Genomic DNA, 23,890 nt, shown 5'->3' on the forward strand with positions numbered 1-23,890 from the left:
CACAACAACAACAACATGCTCTTGACGTAAGACGGACACTGAATGATGTATATGATGTACATACTAAATGTCTGAGACTGTAAAGAGTCATTAAAAGCAGTCAAATCGCTTTTTTACTTTTTTTGTACAGTATGTGGTTCCGCGCCATCAGTTGCAGTAAATGAGACCGACAAAACAGCGCTCCATATGGCATGTGACGGCTGAAGTAGAAACGTGACATTTATCAACCGCCCACCGTTTTAGCGAGCTGGCGTTGCCATCGATCACCGGTTTGTTGTGCTTCGGGAGCTGCACACACTGGTCGCGTCCCATTTCGTGACGCGCGCGCCGCCAAGACAGTTCATCGATAAGCGAGCTCGTCCGGCCGGCAGCTGACCACGGCTGGCCCACCGAGGAAGGTGAAGGCAGGGCCGCGTGCGAGCTTCCTGCAGGCGAAGTCGGCCCGCACGCCTCCTCGCCAGGACGGCGTTGCACGCTAAGGTAAGTGATTTACTGTCAGAGGAAAGCAGTCGAATAGCTCTACATCAACGGTCACTGACTACTCCTAAATGGAGGAGACATCGAAGTTAAAGGAAGGAAAGAAGACTATGAATTGGAACTCTGGCTCCCTAGAACCGGCTACTGAAACTGAAAAACGTCTGCAGCTATTTGTTTAGTCACTCTTTCTATACAACCTATAAGATAGTTATTATGTTAAGAGCAGTCAGAACGTTTTATCAGACAACAGAATTCTAAGTGAATTCCTTCTGTACATGTTGACCGATCAACCAGTTAGTCTTAGATTATGTAATCAGCTGTAATGAAGAAAGCGGTTCTTAATCCGAAGTTTTTACCGCTAATGGTCGTATTGTAGGTGGAATACCCTTTCCTCTTTACCAGCCGGCGGGAGTGGCCGAGCGGTTCTAGGCACTTCAGTCTGGAACCGCGCGACCGCTATGGTCGCAGGTTCGATTCCTGCTTCGGGCATGGATGTGTGTGATGTCCGTAGGTTAGTTAGGTTTAAGTAGTTCTCAGTTCTAGGGGACTGATGACCTCAGATGTTAAGTCCCATAGTGCTCAGAGGCATTTGAACCATTTGAACTTCTTTTCCATCTTGGAACTGGCTCAGCCAGCCAGCTACAGAAAGACTTAACGCTCTAGTGTGCAGTATGAATTACTGCATAACTTCTCATACACGCAAAGCATAGACAGAAGTGACAGTAAATATAAGCGTGGCTGTTGGTTAGAAATATATCCGATAGCTAATTAAGCTATCAGCTGTGTACCAGTTTCTCTGCATGACGTTAAAAAAGACGAAAAATCATGTACTTCTGTTCAGAAATTGGCACATCTCTCGTATTTTACTAACGTTGTATGTGTCCTTGAACTATATGATTTCCTGCTCCCCTGAAAGTAACTCCGCTTCTTGTCCACTTCAATGTGTTACACAGTTCTATAATGGCGACTCATCACTTAATGAAAGCCAACATCGCAAATATTGATTTATTTAAAAATGATGACGGGTTTCGACCTTTATGCCGGCCGTCTTCAGATTCACGGTACCATATGACTGAAGTCGGCGGTGCACAGAACACACACACACATCACATGACCGTTTACTCCACGCTTTTACCATTTTCAAGGCTGCGGTTCCTTACGTACACCCACCAAACTGTATCTCTTTTACCAATCCAACAACGCTGAGCTTTCTTCTTCCTTCCTCTTAAGTTACTTCTTAGACCAACCTGACTCCTATACCTCAAAGACATCGTCAAGCCCATCCTAATATGTATACTAAAGCTCACACTTTGCTGCTTTTGTGACTCTCCTTACAATTTCCTTGAACGATTTTTACAACTCGACTTCTCTATTGCCCCAAGAGTCAATCTATTTAACTGCTCACTTCTTGACTTGAAATATTCGGAGGTTATAAGACTAGAGGAAAGAATACAGATTGGCATTTAACACCTCGTCGACAGTGACAGAGGGAACACTTGGCCAGCTAATGTAGGAACGCAACAGGAAACTATGACCTGTTTGGATGAACCGGCAAGACATTCGTCCAAAGTGATTTGGAGGAACGATGTAAAACTAAATCTGGAAGACCGACGAGGATATTTCGCTCGTTCCTTCTGACCGCGAGTCAGTTTCTTAAGCCTGAGTGCCATCACTTTTGGCAAGCAATGTCGATTTGAACCATGATTCGTCGAAACATTAGGAGGGGCTGCGGAAAACGGATGTACGATTATCCTAATGAAGGCGTTCGGTTAAACAGGTACTGGCGACTTAGGCCATTAATGTATTCGACTCTTGCCTTACGAGGAAAGTAATATTCTCTTCCTCCTAAGGTGTGACGTCGGTAACATAATAAGAAAATACACTTTTGATCATTTTTGTGCTGGCCCTTCCTTAGTAACAAACATATCCGTATACTGAGCATATGCACCTCTTCAGGATACTCATGCTTTAACAGAAACAAATTTAAATTATTATTTTAAGGTTTTTAGGTGGATAATGTAGATGAACTGCAACTTGTCAGAAGTTGGTTCATCAATTTAGCGAGACAGTTATAAAAAACATGAACAACAGAACAGACGTATTAAAAATTGAGTTTATGAGAATTCAACAAACAATAATAAAAATAATAATAATAATGTTGACTGGTACTCACCTTCCATGCCAGGGTATAGTAGTCACATTTCTGCCAATTTTATATCCACACCTACGCGACTAGCAATAATTCGGAAGCGAAATTCGAAGATTAAAGGTATTCCAACGACCTTTCGAACTATACCCTTATTCGACAAAGGTGCCGTAAAATTTTAGGTCTATAAAAAGAAAACACAAACTCAGCTTCCTTCGAAACCGTGGCATCGCGTATACTACGCCAACAACTGGTGCTGGCAAGTACAACGAAAGAAGATTAGTGTTCGGCGTTGCATCGACGAAGAGATCGTTGATGAGGGAAGCCAAACTCGCAAGGAAACATCCCGGCATTGCCCTTCACTGATTTAGAAAAGCCATGGGAAATGTAAATCTGAATGTCTCCAGCAAGAACAAAAATAATTCTCAGGGAAGTTATACTTAACCTGAAGGTTCATTTATAAGTTTATTTGGCCGGCCGAAGTGGCCGTGCGGTTAAAGGCGCTGCAGTCTGGAACCGCAAGACCGCTACGGTCGCAGGTTCGAATCCTGCCTCGGGCATGGATGTTTGTGATGTCCTTATGTTAGTTAGGTTTAACTAGTTCTAAGTTCTAGGGGACTAATGACCTCAGCAGTTGAGTCCCATAGTGCTCAGAGCCATTTTATAAGTTTATTTGTTTACTTCGTAGGGCCCTGTTACAGATGGTATGCCCTTGCGTTCCGCCGATCTTTGAACTGACACATCCAGACTGTTGTAAGGGGACCTACAACTGAGATGGGCTCAAAATCATGGTGCGAGACGGCACGTTCCACGTAGTCAAGTGATTACCAGAGACGAAAGAAGCAATAAGTCCCAGAATGAAATACCGGGACCGCCCGAGAACTGAAACCAAAACCTCTGGATTTGTAGTCTGACGCTCACCACCTGAGATTCCGAACCACACAGTAACTCTGGAATTACAAACTGGATCTTACGACAAATAATTATGAGAACTGAACAGGTTTCCAAAACCACACTCAAGTAAACACGAATGGTAAACATTAAGAACGGCTTTTATCGTATGAAACACCTTAAAATTTCGAACGTTTTATTGAAAAAAACTGTTGCACCTACCTCCTCGACTTCAATATGTCGTACTACCTAAGAATCTGGTGGCACATTTTCTCCTTTCATTCCAGTAAAAAATCACAATTTAGCTGCTTAGCTGTGGGACTAAGGGCTTATGCAAGTTCTGGGGTAGTTTTTAATCATATTTAACTTTGAATAGCTTATCCCTCCGTTTGAAACTGAGAGAGGCATTGTAAAGAGAATTCTGAGAATTATATACTAACTATTTTCGCAGGAATGGAAATAACGCATCCAGAATTTCAGTTTTTGCTGGGCGGTACCTGACAGCTCCGAGCAAAGTCCTAAAGCATCAGTGCACTTCAGGAATACGGAAGAAATTTCTCCTCCTGCATCAGGCAGCGTCTTATAGCCATACAGAAAAGTCTGTGATGTTCTTGCATCGAAGGTAAAATCTTCTAGGTTGCTAGGTAGCTTCCTGCTCCTCTTAAAATTTCTTGCTCACAGGTCAACGTTTCAACGTCAGCTGGGACCGTCTTCAGGACTCTTCTGGTTTCTGTTGTTAGTTAGTCGACTTGTGAAGAAGAAATCTGATGAGGAATATGACGCGGCTGACAACCTAGAAGATTATACCTTCAGTGACAAGGACGGCGTAAGCTTGTAGACTTATATTTTCGTAGGTCATTCTAATGACACAGAAAACCAGACACCCTTGCTTTTGCCTTCAACTGCTTGAATCTTCTCTCACTAAATGAATCACTTTGTCATATAAGGAGAAACAGACGTTTACGCCAAGTTATTCTTTATGGTCACCCTCGAATTCAAACATTTTATTTGTAGATTCCATCTTAAATAAGGCTCAGTGCCGATTTCTTAGGCCACCTATCGACTAAAGGATTTTTGTGTTTCAAAATAGCTTGTTACATCACGTAACGACAATCTAACGAAGTAAAGCGGACAGTGCGGACATACATATTTATAGAGTGGGTGTCAACCCTCTTTCAGCTGAAGTAACGCCACCAGCTTCGCGACTTCCTTTAAGTGCAAACACTTTGCTGTTCTTGCACTGAACTGTCAGTGTTTTTAATCTACATTGATGAAAAAAAAAATTGCAACACCAAAAAATTATTAATGTAGAGCAACGAAATTTCGAGAATAAATTTCTATAGGTACAGTAGTTAAGTGACTAACACTGAACGCTCACAGGTTAATGTAAGCGCAACATAAGCCATTGCAAATGTGAAGTGCTGGTACATTATCAACCGGTGTAACAGCTAGAATGTTGAATGCAAACATGTAAACGTACATGTATTGTGTTGTGCAGGTGCCAGAAGTCAGTTTGTGGGGCGGAGTTCCATGCTTGTTGCATTTGCTCTGTCAATACAGGGACGGTTAATGCTTTTTGTGAATGGTGCTGGAGATTTCGTCCAATGACGTCCAATATGTGCTCAATTGGAGACTGATCTAGTGATCGAGCAGGTCAAGGCAACATGTCGACGTTCTGTAGAGCATGTTGGGTTACAACAGCGGTATGTGGGGGAGCGTTATCCAGTTGGAAGACAATCTCTGAAATGCTATATATGAATGACAGCAGCCGGCCGCGGTGGCCGAGCGGTCTAGGGGCTTCAGTCCGGAACCGCGCGACGGCTACTGTCGCAGGTTGGAATCCTGCCTCGGGCATGGCTGTGTGTGATGTCCTTAGGTTAGTTAGGTTTAAGTAGTTCTAAGTTCTAGGGGACTGATGACCTCAGATGTTAAGTCCCATAGTGCTCAGAGCCATTTGATTTTTTTTTAATGACAGCACAACAGGTCTAATGCCTAGTCTCCTGCTGCCATATGAAATCGCACACCAGACCATAATTCCAGGTGTAGGTCTAGTGTGTCTAGCATGCAGACAGGTTGGGTGAGGTCCTCAAGTGGCCTCCTTCCAGCTCACACATAGCCATCACTGGCACGAGGGCAGAACCAGCTTTCGTTAGAAAAGATGAAAGAACTCCAAACTGCCCTCCAATGAGCTTTCGCTTGACACCACTGAAGTCGCGGATGGCGGTGGTTTGGGGCCAGTGGAATGCACGCTGCAGGGCGTTTGGTTCGAAGCTGTCCTTGAAGTAACCGATTTGTAACAGTTCTTGTGTCACTGTGTTGCCAAGTGCTGCTTAAATTCCTGCTGCATATGCAGTAAGATGCGACAGAGCCATAAGCCAAACACGATGCTCTTCCCTTTTGGTAGTGCCCCATTGGCATCCGGAGTCTGGTCTTCTTGCGACCGTGCTGTCTCGTGACAACCACTGCCAGCAATAGCGTGCAGTGGCTACATTCCTGCTAAGTCTGTCTGCATTATCGCAGAAGGAAAATCTAGCTTCATGTAGCTCTGTTACACGATATATTTCAAACTCTGTGAGGTGTTGATAACGGTCGGCCGCTGTGGCCGAGCGGTTCTAGGCGCTTCAGTCGGGAACCGCGCTGCTGCTACGGTCGCAGATTCGAATCCTGCCTCGGGCGTGGACGTGTGTGAACTCCTTAGTTTAAGTAGTTCTAGGTCTAGGGGACTGATGACCTCAGATGTTAAGTCCCATAGTGCTTAGAGCCATTTGAACCATTTGCTGATAATGGCGTCTTTGTCCCCTTGAAAAACCTTGACTAACATCAACTCACCACATCCAATCTCAGAGGCAACTAATGCACACGACCCTTACAGCGTGTATTTAAAGCATACCTGATTTGCATCCTCAAAGTGGCGCTATTGGGGCCACTCTTAGGCGACTGGAACGATATTTGAATAGTCATAAACTGTCGTTTATGTCGCACAGTTCCTCCTTGGTGTTGTGATTTTTTCCGTCAGTGTACATTAGAAACGTGCCGACCAGAGTGAAATTTTTTTTCTTGCACTATTTTAAGGATATCAAAAAACATGGGCACGTTGTTAAGAGCTTATTCTCTAGTCATCTAGGTAGGATTCGTAAGACTAATATTACAGTGCTGCCTGCCTGCCTCCTGCGACTCTTTGTTAAAGCGATGTGCTATTTTGTACCACTCTGTCAGCTATCTCCGCAGACCGTTCACTGTAAGTCCATAAAATCGCCTTCCCATTTCAAAAATATTATCAAGGATTTCGCGTTTTAAGCCTCCTATAATATTTTTACAACTGACCTCATCTCACATTTTTGCTATAACTCTTCTTTTCAGTGCGTTACGTGGAACATGAAATGACTTTGTTCCTGAAGAAGATGACATCTTATCATTCTTTACTGGCTCAGTCGCATTTTCCATCGCAGGAGTGTACCATATTTGTTGCTCCGATTTCTAGTCATGATGTCCTAGTACCTGAAACAATACTGAGCGACGGCAGCAGACTGTTTTCAATTGATTTTTTTACTAGGCCGAATACGAGGGTTGCAGCTTTAATGGTACCAACTACTTATTTACAACTTTACAAAATAAACAGGTTTCAAAGATTTACTGTCCTTCAAAGTAGTCATTAGTATTGTGTATAAACCGTTCCAGAGATGTGGAACTCGTAGGATACCATTGGCACCGCCAGTTGTGTTGATAGTTCGAGTGGAGCAGTCTGTTCATCGGAATCCCTGTAGTTGCGAAGCCGATGTCACAAAGTGATTCCTTCAGTTTAGATACGCATGCTGTCAAGATTGTTTAGCGTATGCTGCTGAAGTTATGCTGGGAATCCCTTATACATCTTCCATACAGTCCCGATCTCTGCCCATCTTATTCCCATCTTTTTGGAGCCCTGGAGAAAGACATTCGTGGTTGTCTGTCTGCTTCAGACGAGAGGTGCACGCTTGGGTTCAATCACGCTTCCAAAGGCAACATCGAAAATTTTTACGTGAAGGCAATGACCGTCTTGTCTCACAATGGGATAAATGTATTAACAGTTGTTACAAGGCGTTCTATGCCCAAACGGTCCTACGACCTATTTTATGAAGCAATATGCACATCACAATAGTCAGTACAGTCGATTCTTTATCGCTGTGTGATAACTGCACATAACATTCAATACTGCCAATGATTGCACAGCTAATTACGTCTTGTTCTTGTTTTCCTTTCTTCTTGTTATGGTAAGCGCGTCATGTTATTTTCGGCAGCCTTGGGAGCTTTCTCAGCCGGCTCATGATATCGAAGTTAGCTGAGAAGGAGTGGGGAGTCATGTACTTGGTACTGGTACTTGTTCATCGCTGTAGTCAGCCCCCCCACCCCCCAAAGCAGGTAAAGGATAGAGAATATTCACTGCATCCCGTCTTCGCCCTGCAGGTGTGCAGAGGACGGCCTGCATTTCGTAAAATCTGCATTGCATAAGACACTAGGAGAAATCCCTTCTGGAGAGAATAAAATCTGAAAAGCCAGATGTAGCACTTAGAACTTGAGGCCGCGGGAGGGGCCACTGTTCATGGCCATGCTGCGAAGGAATATCCTTTTAAATCCAAGTAACAGGGACTTTGATTGGCTTACAGTAATCATTTCTGAAGAAGGTGTACTTTCCCAAACACGTCTTCATGCAAGCCTTATGGTTGGTCGTGGCTAGAAATCAGCCACGAAGTGGGAAACATTTTCTGCCTTCCTTCCCATGACAGACCACTATTGGTTGACTGTGATAAAATCTCTGAGAGTAAGAATTTTTTAAACTTATTTATAGTGCTGTTATTGGTCAGAACTTGCAAGTTCTGCTGTAATGGGCCTGCAACACTCCTACACTGGCAGATCCAGCCCAGTTTCGGACAGTAAAAGTCAGAGGGCGCTTGCTGTGAGGAGATCAATGAGTACACACTTGCTCCAGGCAAATCGGGAGTACACTTCACTTTAGGCAGCCACATGGAGATGTTCAGATGTCCCTGTGTTAGAGCTGAGTTCAGAGGACAAGGCTGGACCAAGAATTTCCAGCAGTTACTGCCACCGTCTTCCACACACAATTCGTTAAGGAATGGTAAGCATGGGCCATCGATGCAATCACTGAGCAAAGGGGCAACATGTGGCTGGATAATTTACATCAGCTTTAACGTTCGCGGCCACGTAGTTACTACCATCATACTCTTTGGCGATTTTGTTAGTGTGTTCACTTGTTTTCCTTAAACCATTAACCATTTTCCGAGTAACTGTCTATATCCGCATTACAGTTTCGTGTTGTGCTTTTTTTCTGTCCAGCCACTTGTTTCAAGGCTATATTTCATACCTACAACCTTTCATATATTTATTAACTGTTTACGTGCTTAATTGAGTGGGTAAATCATTTGTTCAGTGTCTTATGGTGATAATTTGTTCACTGTCTTATGGTGGTAGTTTGTTCTATGTCTTATGGTGATAAATCAAATTCTTATAGCGAGCTTTACTTTCCTTTTATAGTCAGATGAGCCCCTACATTAATATACACATGTGAGATCTGGTACACGTACTTTTATGTATAATTGGGCCAACCCCAAGTAGTTTTCCTTCAATAACACGTTATCCATTGTGCAACATCGTTTCTCTTAAATTTGCGTGATCTTCTTAGTGGGAGCTTCCTTTCCCTGCAGTTCACCAGGACTCGGACTTCAGCATCTTACAAAGAACCCCTTGAGCGCGAGGTCACAAGGTAGGCCAGTGATATTTACGACATTCGACTCCCCACATATTGTCTACCATGCAGCCACAACATTGGCTGCTAATGGCAACAAGGAATGGGACTGGAGGTATCCAGTGGTAAGCATAGCATGAGGCTATAGAGTGTAGCTGGACTGCTTAGTTGACGAGTAACTCACTACAGTGCTAGAGGTGTTGTTAAAGGAGAGCAATGGCAACGATAAATAAACCAAACTTTGCATTATATCTACAACAGCAGTTGCTGAAGTTGACATCTCGTCAGAAAGGAACCCAAGGAATTTCGCAGAGCAAGAAAGAAGTGTCAGATAAAATATTAAATATTTTGCGTTTCTGCAATATGAGTCAGTGGAATGTGTGGTATCGTATACGCTCGGCTGTGCGGACAATGCACATGAGGAGTACAATGATGACAATACCTGCTTAACAAGTGAAAGTGATATTAAAACAGGTCTCGAGCCATGTAGTCCATCATCCTTGTCATACAGGGAGCCACAAATCCAGCCTCTACTGAAAGTAGTAAAGGACAATCGTTGTCCAAGGAGCGGGCACTGAACATAATTACGTGCATGAAACATCATCAGAAGCATCGCAAAAAAAAAAAAAAAAAATTAAAAACAGATTTCTAATACGTTTGCAGCAATCTGGCCGTGTAGTGCATCAGAAAAACTACGGATATTCAAGGTAGAACAAGGCACACGCATTGCAAAAACTGAAGTTTGCGCGTTTCAAGGACGTTCGCTACAATTTACAGGATGTGCTACGGTGACCTGCTACGGTATGCACATCAAATGGCGCGCGACGTACACTGAAGAGCCAAAGAAACTGTTACACCTGCCTAATATCGTGTAGCGCCCCCGCGACCTCGCAGAAGTGCCGCAACACGACTTGACATGGACTCGACTAATGTCTGGAGTAGTGCTGGAGGGAACTGATACCATGCATCCGTCGGAATGCACAATGGACATGAATATGAAGGTGATCAGACAGCAGCATGCTTACGTACGTGTCACCTGTCAGAGTCGTATATAGACGTATCAGAGGTCCCATATCAATCCAACTGTACATGCCCCACACATTACAGAGCCTCCACCAGCTTCAACAGTCACCTGATGACTTGTATGGCCAGTGAATTCATGAGGTTGTCGCCATACCCGTACACGTCCATCCACTCCCCACTGTGTACAATTTGAAACGAGAGTCGTTCGACTAGGCATGTTTCCAGTCATCAACAACCCAATGTTGCTGTTGACGGGTCCAGGCGAGACGTAAGGCTTTCTGTCGTGCAGTCATCAAGGGTACACGAGTGGGCCTTCGGCTGCAAAGGCCCATATCGATGATGTTTCGTTGAATGGTTCGCACGCTGACACTTGGTGATGGCCGACCATTAGAATCTGCAGCAATTTGCGGAAGGACTGCACTTCTGTCACGTTGAAAGATTCTCTTCAATCGTCATTAGTCTCGTTCTTGTAGGATCTTTTCCCAGCAGCAGCGATGTGGGAGATTTGATGTTTTACCGGATTCCTGATATTCACGGTACACTCGTGAAATGGTAGTACAGGAAAATCCCCACTTCATCACTACATCGGAGATGCTGTGTCCCATCGCTCGTGCACCGACTATAACGCTACGTTCACTCACTTAAATCTTGATAACCTACCATTGTAGCAGCAGCAACCAATCTAACAACTGCGCCAGACACTTGTTGTCTTATATAGGCGTTGTCGATCGCAACCCCGTATTCTGCCTGTTTACATATCTCTGTATTTGAATATGCATACCTGTAACAGTTTCTTTGGTGCTGCAGTGTACATCAAATAAAGCGTCAACTTGACCATGCACGGCAAACTGCGGAATCGGCCCGAAAATTTGTGGATGAGATAAACAAAGATATCCCATCGGTTAGCAAGGCATTTGTTTTCAACTCCGACCAGCTGGAATCTGAAGAGGAAATGCATATGGAAGGAACCCTGGAAATTAGAAGTACCAAGATATAACATCAATGCGGTGACGCTTTTGTATACAATTACGTCGGCTGTTAATGTGGGTGGTAAACTGGTTGGAAAGTTATTTATTGTACTGCGAGAAGTTGGAGGTGCTCTGCTCCCCTGCAATTCTTTCTCGTGTGCGTGATCTTGCAAGGGCGGAAAGGAATATTTGTGCCACAGCAAACAAGAATGGGAAAATGGGCGTAAGATAACTACAACTATGGTATAAGCAGTAGTTTTGGATAATAGGTGGTCAAAATAACTTCTTTTGCTGGATTCCTGGTCTACGTGTAAAAATCATACTCCCATAGAGTAAACCACCCCCCTTGAAAAGTTTGTGAGATTGCAACACATACTACCGGAAACAAACAAAACGAACAAGCTTCTTCCGAACAGGCCGTGAGGGCCTAACGGTACCGACCGGCCTCCGTATCACCCTCAGCCCTTCGACGTCACCGGATGCGCATACGGACTGCCACTTGGTCAACACACCGCTCTCCCGGCCGTCATCAGTTGTCGTGACCGGTACTGCTGCTACTTCTCAGTCAAGTAACTTCTCAGTTGGTCTCACAAGAGCTGAGTTCACCACGCTTGCCAACAGCACTCGCCAGACCCAGATGGTGATCCATCCAAGTGCTAGCCAAAACCGCCAACGCTTAACTTCAGTGATCTGACGGGAACCTGTGTAAGTATTGCGGCAAGACCATTGGCATACCACCTGGAACCACTGGACATACCCATCCTTTGGATATTTTTTTTTCCGCATTACCTGCAGCTAAGTTTAAAGGATAACCAGTTTCGCGATTAACTTCACGGCAGATTGTTTCACATTCGAATGCATGCCATTATACGATAACGTTGGAAGCTGAAGGAGTGAATTAAAATTTGTGCTGCAGCCGGGACTCGAACCACTATCGAAGTGGCGTGGATCTGCTAGGGGTGATCAAATGACCTGGAAAATTCATTTCAGTGAGTCCAAATATGGATTTCAAGGCGTTAATAGCGATGCTGGCTTTACTCAGGTGCTACAATATGATTATCAGGTGGTGGTGGTGGTACTGGAGCTCAGGCGACTTCGCAAATGGTCAAATGTCATCAAGTTAAGCAAAGCACCATGGTAAGCTTCACAAGACACCATCCAGGAAATGCTGTCAGATCTGGGCTGCATTCTGAAGACTGAATGTCATGAACATTCTTTCAAACAATCCAAACAGTGTGACAATGGCTCTTGTGTGAATGTCTGCAGGTGCCTTAAGAATCTGTGTCAATGTCTTCATGCAGCCAGTTGTGCTAAATACACTCTGAGAAATAAACGCACCACAGAGGAATTATCCAAATGGAAATGGGTAGATGTGATGTACAAGTATAAAAAGCAAATTATGACAATCTGATAAAAGGTGGACGATTTATTCAGGAGAAAGAGCTTCACAAATTGAAGATGCCAATAACGTGTTGGTCCACATCTGGCCCATATGCAAGCAGATATTTTGATTAGCATTGATTGACAGAGTTGTTGGATGTCGTCCTGAGGGATATTGTGACAAATTCTGTCCAATTGACGCAATACATGATCAGGATGCTGAGCTGGTTGCAGGGCCCTGCCCAAACGTCCTCAATTGAAACGAGGGTTGGGGGGGGGGGGGGTAGATCTGGCGACCTCGCTGGCCAAGACAGAATTTAGCAAGCACGAATGCAAGCAGTAGAAACTCTTACCATGCATTGTATTCATGAAATGTAAGCCCAAGATGGCTTGCCACTATAACGTAAGGATACCATGGATGAGCACCAAAGGTAGTCTGCTATGAAAAGAAATGACACATCAGATCACCACTCCTGGTTGTCAGGCTGTATGGCGGGTGACAGTCAGGTTGGTATCCCACCACTATTTTGAGGCATCTCAGGACACGTCTTTGGCCAGGAATCTCATTGAACGGACTACAGTTGTCTTCTGTGATGAGTCCGGCTTCGAACTGTGCCCCAATGAACTGCGAATACATATCTGGAGATGCCTGAGACAGAGGTGGCCGTGCGGTTAAAGGCGCTGCAGTCTGGAACCGCAAGACCGCTACGGTCGCAGGTTCGAATCCTGCCTCGGGCATGGGTGTTTGTGATGTCCTTAGGTTAGTTAGGTTTAACTAGTTCTAAGTTCTAGGGGACTAATGACCTCAGCAGTTGAGTCCCATAGTGCTCAGAGCCATTTGAACCCGCCTTGAACCTGAGACAGAGGGGACTACCAACCTGATTGTCACTCACCTTATGGTCAAACAACTAGGAGTGATGGTCTGGAGTACTATTACTTTTCCTAACAGGACCACTTTGTTTGTCATCCATAACGCCCTTATAGCACAGCGGTATGTCGACGATATCCTATGCACCATTTTGTTGCCTTTCATAGCAAGCCATTCTAGTTGTACATTTCAGCAAGATAATGCCCGACCACAAACGACGAAAGTTTGTACTGCTCGCCTTCGTTGTTGCCAAACCCTGTCTTGGCCAGCAAGATCGCCGGATCTCTCCCCAATTGTAAACAGTTAGAACATTATGGGCAGGGCCCTTCAACCATCTCAAGATTTTGATGATTTAACGCGCCAATTGGACAGAATTTGACACAATATCCCTCAAGAGGACATCCAACAACTCTGTCAATCAATGCCAAACCGAATAACTGCTTGCATATGGGCCAGAGCTGGACCAACATGTTATTGGCTTCTTCAGTTTGTGAAGCTATTTCTCTTGTATAAATCGTCCGCCTTTTCTGAAATTGGCCAGCCGCAGTGGCCGAGCGGTTCTAGGCGCTACAGTCTGGAACCGCGCGACCGCTACGGTCGCAGGTTCGAATCCTGCCTGGGGCATGGATGTGCGTGATGTCCTTAGGCTACTTAGGTTTAAGTAGTACTAAGTTCTAGGGGACTGATGACCTCAGAAGTTAAGTCCCATAGTGCTCAGAGCCATTTGAACCATTTTTCTGAAATTGTAATCTTTTTTTGTCTGTGTATGTACATCATTTGAATAATTCCTTCATCTTTAATCATTTGTTCGTTTCTAAGTGTATAACGGACCCCACTAAGAAGTGGTTGAAGTCCTGCACATGCAGTACTAGACACCAGTCTGTTACCATTCATGCATCATGCATTTAAAAGGCAGTCTCCATACGGGTCTCGGGGATTAAGTGCAAGGCAGAGGACGATGGCCTTCTCGATGGTCAAATGACGCCTCATCACAACCTGGCTTTGAACTGAACCTTGGCTTTAGTGAACCAGTGACTGTCTGGGCTAATGTGGAGTGTAGCCGGACCTACAGGTCCCTGTGGTTTGTGCCATACGTTTTTATACTAAAATTGTTAGCCCTGTAAGACACAGTGCCTCAGCATTTCTATAGTTGGTCACAAGTCACCACAGACAGCAAGAGATGGGTAGATCAGATGTGGTTGCAATGTGATGAACTGCCGAATGTTTAACTACCCTTGCATCAAATGTGCAACAGTTGGACGAGTGAGCTCCAGAAATTTGGCAACAGTGTTAAGATAGGGTTTGGAGTACTTCACTGGTTTCATGTTGAGGAAAGTGGCCTACTGCTACTGTCTGGCTATCTTCAAACAAGTCACTGAGTTAATCAGCTGGGCGTTTCTGATGTCAGCTATCAGCTTGTAGTGGTGAAGATAATCGACACCCAGGATCGACACATTGACATCAGCCACAGTGAACATGCGAGGGAATGTGGAGTGTTGCCTGACGTCCAAATCCCTGCGGTGTGTGCCATGAGTTTTTATACTACTATTGTTACCCCCTGTAAGAGACAGTGTTTCAGCAGTTCTGTGGTCCCTCAGCATAGCTTACGGGAATATGACAGGCCAGAACCCGTGTTGATAAGATACTTCATGCTAGCGGTTCGTTCTACCACAAAAAGGTGCGTTGATATTGCACTGCAGCCAGGTCCATATAAGTCTAGCGACAGCAGGTACTTGGGTGCATGCAGGGCGGCTGGTACTTTGTTGTGTCATTGATGAAGCGTACATATGACCAGCAAAACCTATTCAAAGACTGTTATGACGTCAGCAACTGCTGCTGTTACTGGGCCTGATATTCTTCGGCCATGAGTGTGCCAATTGATCGAATTCATGCAAGATTAGTGCTTCCACCTGAGAGGCCACATTCTGGACTAGGTTGTGCAGCTCAGTGTCTGTTGTGGTAGGTGTATGAGGCATGATTCACTATGGGGTGAAAGTTCATGCTAAGGCAATGGCATCGTGAGCTGCCAAGGCTGTGCTATTATGAGCCATTGTGAGCACCTGATCAGCCAAGTCTGCAGTGGCATCTAACTGCATTTCTGTCAGGGCAGCAATGACTGCCTGCACCTGAGATGAGAAGCACCCAGAGAGAATGCAACAGTGAATCCAGAACCATGTCAAGACTGTTCAAGGCTTCGCAGGTGGCATGTGAACTGAGAGACTTCTATCGAAGCATTCCTCTTGGCTTAGCAACTGATGCACCCATTGTTCTTGTAACAATGAAATCCATTGGGTTTACTCCTCCTTCAACCATTTGTATGGAGACTGCATCGGCAGGGTAGACTATACCCCACACCTCAAAAAAATGGTTCAAATGGCTCTGAGCACTATGGGACTCAACTGCTGAGGTCATTAGTCCCCTAGAACTTAGAACTAGTTAAACCTAACTAACCTACGGACATCACACACATCCATGCCCGAAGCAGGATTCGAACCTGCGACCGTAGCGGTCTATCGGTTCCAGACTGCAGCGCCAGAACCGCGCGGCCACTTCGGCCGGCCCCACACTTCGGCTGTGTGGTTTTGGTTTAGTTGGATCATAAAGTGGCTAAATGTGGCAAGATCACAGGTTACGTTGTCGTTCAAGAAAGCCACCTCCACTTGATTTAACCACATGAATGGTTCACAGTGTCGTAAAGGCAGCAGCCTAACCAACACCTGTCCTATTCTTGTCGTCACTCTGATAGCGTGGCGCTGATGTGCACACAGAAGTTTTATTCAGCTGACTTAGCGCGTGTAGAGCCTGTCTGTAGCTCGCTCTCCAGGCTCTGGTTGCATTCGAGCAGATCATCTGTTATCCTTTGCATTTCCTCTATGGGCGCCATCCTGCTTTAGAACTAAGTTATTTTGCCAGGATAGGGAAGACACACACTGTAAATGACACAACACACACAAAAATAAACATTCGAAGTCCCAAGTAGTGTCCACGTGTAACTATGTATAACTACATAATTGTTAGTATGCGAGGACATAAGTATTGGTCAGTTCACATTTCTGCATCACTCTTTCTGACGAAAGTTCGCCACACCATGTGTTAGCCTACAGATCATGCCAGGGTCACCAGTGAAGTGTGAATATGTGGAAATCGCCACTTTTGAACTCAGCTGGGTGATCAGCGTGCTTTACTGTTGCACCCACACCCTATGTTCGGGAAAGAGACTGTGGTGACAGTATGGTGATGAGAAACGAGATAGAGTCAGTTGCTAAAAATACATTTATTTGTCGCAAATCAATACAAAGGCAATTGACACATAAGTTCTGTTTGTAAATGCCAAAGCATTTACGGTTATGTGGCCTCAGTAAATGCCATTAGCACATATGGTTCACTCTTGTCGAATGTCACAGGGCTCGAACACTGGTGCTGGAGGGTGTAGTCTCCTCTGTGATACTAGTATGCTGCCCAGTCGTGTTGGCACAGTAAAACAACGGAATCATGTCTGAAATGAATTGTGTAAAATAAACTTCCAGTGCACGCTGGTGGAGAGCCCGTGGTAGGTCTACTCATGTGGTCCATGGACAGCAGAATCAGACTAATGTATCCCATATGGAAATGTCACTCAGCTCGCACTGCTTTGTTTGACTCAACCCATGCACACCACACTGTTGCCAAAGTTTGGCCTAACGGTATATGTGTACACTAGCAGATACCAGGTGCCTCTTGCTTAGTGCTGGCTGTGAACTGAAGTTCTGCCATCAACGCATTTCTGCACTATGGTGGACACAATATTGCCAAATGACAGCAATGGTTTAGTGTACAGTAATGTGCTGCACGTGATCGTGCTGCTGAATCTTTGTTTAAATAATTCATACAGCAGTGACTGAGCAGAAAAACGACCTAGAATACTGAAGTGAAATTATCCCGACTCAAAAAAAAACTCGAATTTATAAAGATTTACCAAGCACTGAAACATTTTTAGGGACGAAATTCTTCAGTTTTTCCTCTCTGATGTTATGAGGGCGTGCTAGAAAGTAACACCTCCGAATTTTTTATGTAAAATCTCTGAAAGCGTTTTAAATAAGACAAACACTGCAGGGTGTAACACAACAGTGTGTAATGTAACTACGACGGTGCATGAAAAACAGCATGCTGTAATGGAATTTCGAATTCAGAGACTTCATCCACACATCGGGCCCCCTCTTCTTCAGCATGGCAATGCCAGCCCACGCATGAGTGCTGCAACTTCTGCAACAATCCGACACCTTGGGTTCACTGTCACCGATTATGTTCCATACAGTTCCCACTTGTCTCCGTGTGATTTTCATCTGCTTCCAATAATTACAGGGCATCTTTGAGGACTTCACTTTGCTAGTGATGAAGTGGTGATAACCGATGTGACATTGTGGCTTGGTCAACAAAGTCAAACATTCTACAGTGACAGTATCAACAAGCTGGTCTCTCACTGGGAAAAATGTGTTTGTCACTGGGGTGAATATGGTGAGGAATTAATAGGTAGAGAATAAAGATGCAGAATGTTAATAACATTTGCATTATTTAAAAAGCTTTAAGAGCTTTCACATAACAAGAAGTCTGAGGCATTACTTTTCAGCACACCCTCGCATACGTCTAATATCTGCCCATTTTACAGAAACTAAATTATTGATTGTGCACGCTCAAGGGGTAGGCTCCTGTATTGGCTGCTTCCTTTTGTAACTACTTTAAAATATGAAGTTTATTTACAGATGGTTATAATCACGAAAAAATGGTTCAGACTTTCGTATATATAAATCTTATCTGTTGATCATAACTGCTTGGTATATGTACACATTCAACAGATTTATTGGCAGTACACTCCCAGTTTATTGAATTTATCTAGAACTTCTCTCACTTGAGCATATAGTCACATAAATTTTATCTAAAATGTTAATCTTTTATTATATTGTGCGCTAATATTTTCTGCACATAAATTGCATCTTTCTGGTAAGACAACTGAAACGAGATGTTAATCACACTTACCTATGAAAAGTAACTTTTACTCCTTTGATGTATTTCAGTTTGAATCTGTAATAGCAACAGATATACACCACTGCTGCTACTAATAAACAAATGTGTGGAAACAGGGCAAAAAAGTGTCACGTTAAAGTTTCAGCTTTAGTTCAAAATACCCAACAGAATTACAGCCTACACATACAATTTCTGTTTGATGTTGTCTACATGTGCAGTACACCACAGAAAAGCAGGAAAGGACAGCAGCACTCCTATATCCGTTCATCATAAGAATAAACCTGATGTAAACAAATACAAACGCGATGATTGGTCAGAAGCCGTAGCACACATACACTGGTATTGCTGCGCTCTTGGAAGTAGGTCCTACTTATGTATTAGATATCTTATTACTAAGTTACTTTAAATGAAACTTTAAGATATTCAAATGTATTAACAGCCATCAAGGTTTTTCTTAATCACGCTTTAGCTCCGCAGTTTTTATTTCAAAAATCGTGTACAGTCATAGCCCCTGCAGCGTTGTGCTCTGATTGTCGCGCTGTTAATGCGCAGTAATGAAAATGGCTGAGGCCGCTTTCTCTTCCATAGTGAAACGCGCTCATGGAACACAGTTAAAAAGTGTCGAGAAATAGGCTGTTCTTAATGTTTTTCATTAATTTATGGACATAATTGGCTTTGAAGTTTTCCCATAGTTGTACATACTGCAGTTGATTAATTGATTCGTATCGAACTTTTTTTTTAAATTTTTGCGAGCATTAGTGTTCCATTTTCATACACTTTGGTCTACATAAGCACACCAGACAAAACGTTAATCACCCCAGAGATATCACCCTCATATCGTGAAACACCGCCTCCAGCCTTAATAATGGCTTTTGTTTGGGAAGGAAGTGAGCCCCAAGTTTCTTTTGATGTAACCTGTACAGCTGAAACCGAGCACTGGTGATTAGATCCCACAGGGCTACTAAACTTATGCTATGTTAATTTCTGTGTGTCACCCACTCTTGCAAATAGTCCCCGATATTTTGTGTAGGACTAAGATCATGCAATTTCATGGGCCAGTCGAGGCGCGATAGGGTGCCAGAGTGTTAGCCAAGCCAGGAACATATGCGTGGTGTTGCCATCTTGGACGACAGGAATGTCCACAGCATACTCATCTGCATCCACATCAGTACTCTGCAAGCCACGGAGGGTACATATGGTACCACACAGAAGAAGATATAGAAGCAAGAACATACTTGCTCACCCACAACGTTGAAGTAAACATTCTGTTTCATGTTCACTGTACCTTGAATAAGTGGTGCCATGTCAGTCTTACGAGAAACATCCCCAAAACATCACAGAACTACCTCTGACCTGAACTATGCTTTTCAGATAATGCCGTTTAATCGTCTCGTTGAGCCATCAGTCTACTCGATACCATGTACCACTTGAAAAGAGCCAAATTAGCTACTCATAGGACCATACTACATGTCTTCTGCCAGCTACTGTCCAGCTTTTGTGTTGTTATGAAAACTGTGGGAGAATATTCATGTTCTGGCCACTTAAAAGCTCAAAAATTAAGGAGCATGATGCGTGAACAAAAGAAAAGATGGCAAAGGTGTATCTCCTCAACAAACTGCTAGAAATTCAAATGAAGGTCATTGATGATGCAAAAAATGCAAAAACTGGAAAATGCAATCTTCGTTTTAGTAAATTCTGGAGTCAATGGAGAGTTTGTCGAATATGAGGATCTTAATCTGCATACACTGATGGAAAAAAAATCGCAACACCAGAAAATACTTAATGTAGAGTAATGACATTTCAGGAATACATTTGTCTAGGTAACGTATTTAAGTGGTTAACATTGCAACATCACAAGTTAATGTAAGCGGGAGATGAGCTATTGAAAATGTGATAGCTGATATATTAATAACCGGTGAAACTGCCGGAATGTTGAATGCAAGCATGCAAACATGCATGCGTTGTGTTTTACAGGCGCCGGGTGTCAGTTAGTGGGATGGAGTTCAATGGCTGTTGCACTTGGTCGGCCAATACAGTGATGTTTAATGCTGTTTGTGGATGACATTGGAGTTGTCATGCGGTGATGTACCATATGTGCTCGATTGGAGGTAGATCTGGTGATCTAGTAGTCCAAGGCAACATGTCAACACTCTGTAGAGAATGCTGGATTACAACAATGGCATGTGGGCGAACGTTATACTGTTGGAAAACATCCCCTGTAAAACTGTTCATGATGTTCATGAATGGCAGCAGAAGAGGTCGAATCATCAGATTGACGTACAAATTTGCAGTGAAGGTGCATGGGATAACCACGAGACTGCTCCAGCAGTCATACGAAAATGCACGCCAAGGCATGTTCCAAGTGCTGGTCCAGTCAATTGCAGGCCCTCCACTGGCCTCTTCTAACCAACACACATATATCACTGGCACCCAGGCAGAACCAGCATTCATCAGAAAACACCCTGCCGTCCAGTGAGCTCTCGCTTAACATCATTGGTTCAAACAGTGTTGGTTTGGGGTCAGTGGAAGGCACGCTATATGGCGTCTGGCTCGGAGCTGTCCTTGAAGTAACCGATTTGTAACAGTTCGTTGTGTCACTGTGGTGTCAAATGCTGTTCAAATTGCTGCTGCAGATGCAGTACGATGCACCACAACCATACTCCAAACAGAATGGTCTTCCCTCTCCGTAGGACCACATGGCCATCCAGAGCTCGGCCTTCTTGTGACCACACATCCTCGTGATCACCGCTGCCAGCAATCATGTACAACAACTAGATTCTGGGCAAGTCTTTCGGCAATATCGCAGAAAGAACATCCAACTTATCGTAGCCCTATTATATGACCTCGTTCACACTTAGTGAGGTGTTGATAATAGCTTAGCTTAGTTTTGAAATGTGAAATAAACAACTCAAACTGGTATATAGGCTTAAGTCCATGGTTACTAACTAACGTAATGTTATTTTACAGCCTTAAATTTCGCTGTGACCTCCTTCTCAAATTTGCAAACGAAACTTCGCTGACACTTTGTTTTCATGTACCTATGTTATTTAGATAGTTTACTCATAATGGCCTTACCACTACAGTAAGGATAGTGCACACTGACACTCAAATGACACACACGCAGTTTCCCAAGGTGGCTGCCAAGGGTAGCCCAGTCACCAACTGCTGTCATGCACGGCACTACAACAGTGGCACCTGATGTGAATGACATCTTTAGATGGGCATGCACAGGTCTCTGGGGCGCTCAGTTGTTAAATGTGTTCAAGACGTGCAAACTGCTGTCATTGTATAGCTGTTGATTTTACTCTATGACCAATAAGTTGCATTTCTTTTATAACCATGTGTACTAGTTCGAACCCAAGTGGTCACATCGAGGGTCGAATATTCTGTGTTTCGGATTGTGTGGTTTTTCTGCTGTTTGGCTCTTCCATGGAGATCTTATTCCAGTCACTTTTGCAACAACAGCAGGTGAATATGGCCATGCTGGAATTTTTGATGCCTACATTGGCCAAGACTAAGTCGTCGGATATTCATCTGACGCCATTCTTCCGCCCTGATGACTATGCAGAAGATTTAGATGCTAAGGATAAGTGGCTTAGCCAACATTTCATGGCGTTCTGGGTGGTCGACATAGAGGTCTGTAAGGCTCTTTTCTTATCATGGCTACCCCCTCGTATTATAACTTACTATGCCAGTTAGCTACTCGGCAAGAATCAGCATCGCTTCCTTTTGAAAATATGTGTAGGTTGCTATCATCCTATCACCACAAGCATACACAGGTAGTCACTGAGTGTACTGAACTCTACCAGTGTTGCAAACAGCTTCAGCAATCATATCGAGCATGGACGGCTGGGCTTCACGCCCTAAATTGTAAATGTTGGTTCATCATGACAAAGTCTCAGGAATCTTACGCAGACATCATGGTCAGAGATGCAATGATTCGTTCAGTCCCAGATAAGAAGGTGAATCAACGTGCCCTTCAGTTAGAAGAAGTTTTAAATACAGCAAAGTCGTTTGGGGTCACCTGTGCCACAGGCCACCAATTAGAAGCTTCGAGTGGTGTCACCCTTCTTGATAGCGTGCATCCCCAGCGCATGTAACCTAGAGCACAGAGGGAAGAGGAGGTAGCTGCAGTACAAACAAGCCAACTGGGCCGATGCAAACAGAAACGTCATCGACTTCAGGAATACTGAAATCCACTTCCTTCATGCCCATCTTGTTTCCTCCTATAGCTTGAGCGAGAAGCCTGCCCCAGATAGTGGGGTAGTGGACCTCTTGCCATAAAAGTAAAAGAAAGGTTGCGAAGCAGCGGTATGTCAATCTGCACGTCCTCCCCCATACACTTAGATATTCATACTTTATCGCCGTCTCGTTCGCCGTTGTCTGCTGGCCAGAACAAACTTTTCAGTGAAGTGCGGATGATGTATAAGTCATTAACAATACAAGTTGCATGGGGGCTGGCATGTCGCTACTGCTACTCTACTCAGAGACATACACCAGGCTAGGGTACCAACCAGTGGTATGCGTCAAGTGCTGATTGGTGAGTTATAAGAAACAACAGATTGTTATTCTTGGCCAATTCAAGGCTGACCCAGTTTACAAGTCAGTTCAAAAAAATGGCTCTGAGCACTATGGGACTCAACTGCTGAGGTCATTAGTCCCTAGAACTTAGAACTAGTTAAACCTAACTAAGCTAAGGACATCACAAACATCCATGCCCGAGGCAGGATTCGAACCTGCGACCGTAGCGGTCTTGCGGTTCCAGACTGCAGCGCCTTTAACCGCACGGCCACTTCGGCCGGCTACAAGTCAGTTACCCATTCTGTTACATACAGCGTTAGATTGTGTGAACAATTTCATAGCACACATCAGCCTCAAACCCTCTGCCTGTCTTCGCTTTTTTCTGCTGCGGCTGGTACCAGTAGTTTTATGTAACCAGTTTAAGACGAAGCTGGATTGGCTTATCATCACTGGGAGTGATTAGAGTGGTTTCCTCAATGGAATCGGCTGCACCCTTAACAATCACAAAGAAGCCATCCAGTCAGCTCTGGCTCTGTGGCAACTTCAAAGTCACTTTTAATGCACAGTCAGTCATAGACACCAACCCTTTGCTTTCCTTGGAGGACTCACGAAGTTGGCTGGGGATCAGTTCTTTTCTAAAATAGACATGGCCAAAGCCTACCTTCAGATTCCAGTGTATGAGGTATCAAAACAGATGCTTGTGGTTAATATGCCTTTCGGCCTCTGTCAGCATCAATGGCTAATGTTTGGAGTCGCCAGTACACCAGCAATCTTTCAAGGTTTTTTAGAACAGGTTATCATTGTTGTCTCTCATTGAATTAACTATCTAGATGATTTCGACGTGACAATTGCTACCATGAAGGATCACCTACCTAACC

The 23,890-nt window shown here is 44.1% G+C and overlaps 1 protein-coding gene across 1 annotated transcript in view; it reads left to right on the forward strand.

Moving 5' to 3' along the window:
* Positions 1-356: 356 nt before the first annotated feature.
* Positions 357-23,890, forward strand: part of LOC124792201 (ionotropic receptor 25a) — a 436,300-nt gene continuing 412,766 nt past the window's right edge. Inside the window, exon 1 of the mRNA XM_047257921.1 lies at positions 357-480. The gene's annotated coding sequence lies outside the window, so the exon portion shown is untranslated. The remainder of the gene's footprint in view (positions 481-23,890) is intronic.

Source organism: Schistocerca piceifrons, chromosome 1 (genome assembly GCF_021461385.2).
Source record: "Schistocerca piceifrons isolate TAMUIC-IGC-003096 chromosome 1, iqSchPice1.1, whole genome shotgun sequence".
Lineage (NCBI taxonomy): Eukaryota > Metazoa > Arthropoda > Insecta > Orthoptera > Acrididae > Schistocerca > Schistocerca piceifrons.